This window comes from Rhinopithecus bieti, unplaced genomic scaffold, assembly GCF_001698545.2.
Source record: "Rhinopithecus bieti isolate Rb0 unplaced genomic scaffold, ASM169854v2 scaffold_19482, whole genome shotgun sequence".
Classification (NCBI taxonomy): Eukaryota; Metazoa; Chordata; class Mammalia; order Primates; family Cercopithecidae; genus Rhinopithecus; species Rhinopithecus bieti.
In genome coordinates, this window is record NW_016809768.1 from 4370955 (window position 1) to 4372448 (window position 1494).

Consider the following 1494-nt stretch of genomic DNA (forward strand, 5'->3'; position numbering starts at 1 on the left):
CTTCCGCATTCTAAACATGCCATTACTCCAGTGCCCTCCTTCAGGAAAATATATACTTGTCTACCTCAGTCTGCTAAGCACTCCTTGAGGTCAGAGGTGATGTCATCTTTGTGTTTTCACCCTCCTTTCACAGTACCCACTCTATGCCTTTGACATAGTTTATATGTTTGTATGTTTGGGTTTACAAATAGGACTGCCCCCATCCATAAACTTGCTAGCCCCCAAGCCTTGAAAGGAAAAGATTAATACCCACTGCCAGTTTTTTTGTTGTACAATAAGGCCTCGGCAAGAACACTTTTTCTGGATTGGTTCTATCATTGCTTTGTCCCTGAAGTCAGGAAATATCTTGCCAGTGAGAGATTGTCTTTCAAAGTTCTTTTGTTTTGGACAATGCCCCTAGCCACCCAGAACCCACGAGTTCAACACTGAAGGTGTCAAAGTGGTCTACTTGCTTCCAAACACAACATCTCTAATTCAGCAACAAAAGGTGGGGGACATGGTCTTTCAAGATATGAATCTGGGAGAAATTCAAGAACAAATAGACACCACACCAGAGGAATCAACAGAAGATGACTTGACGGAGATGAGTGCTTTTGAATGAGTACCAGATACTAAAGAAGAAGCCATGCCAGAAAACAAATTCCTATTAAACAGTCTGATAAAGGCTTCCAATTATTAAGATTACTTTTGACTTATTTTATAACACAAACCCTTCCATGAATGGGCACTGAAACTAAAGCAAATGGGGAAGAAGGATTAGTACTGCATAAAAACATTTTCAAAGAATTGTAAAGGCAAAAAAGTCAAATAATAATTATGATGTAATTCGGTAAAGTTACACCAAGTGTACCCGACTCTCCTCCTTCCATCTCCTCCACTTCTTCCCCCTCTGCCACCCCTGAAAGAGCAAAACCAACACTCCTCTTCCTCCTTCTCAGCCTACTCAATGGAGGACTATCAACAGGAAGACCTGTATCAAGATCCACTCCCACTTAATGAATACTTAATTTTTTCTTCCTTAAGATTTTCTTAGTAACATTTTCTTTTCTCTAGCTGACTTTATTATAATAATACAGTATATAACACATATAAAGTACCAAATATGTGTCAAGCGACTGTTTCTGTTATTGGTAACACTTCTAGTGTACAGCAGGTGATTAATAGTTAAATTTTTAGGGAGTCAAAAATTCTGTGTGCCAGGCGCGGTGGCTCACACCTGTAGTCCCAGCACTTTGGGAGGCCAAGGTGGGTGTATCACTGGAGGCCAGGAGTTGGAGATCAGCCTGGCCAACATGGTGAAACCCTATCTCTACTAAAAATGCAAAAAATTAGCTGCATGTGGTGGCGCATGCCTTTAATCCCAGCTACTCTGGAGGCTGAGGCAGGAGAATCACTTGAACCCAGGAGGTGGAGGTTGCATTGAACTGAGATCACACCACTGTACTCTAACCTTGGCAAAACAGTGCAACTCTGTCTCAAAAATAAAAAACAAAA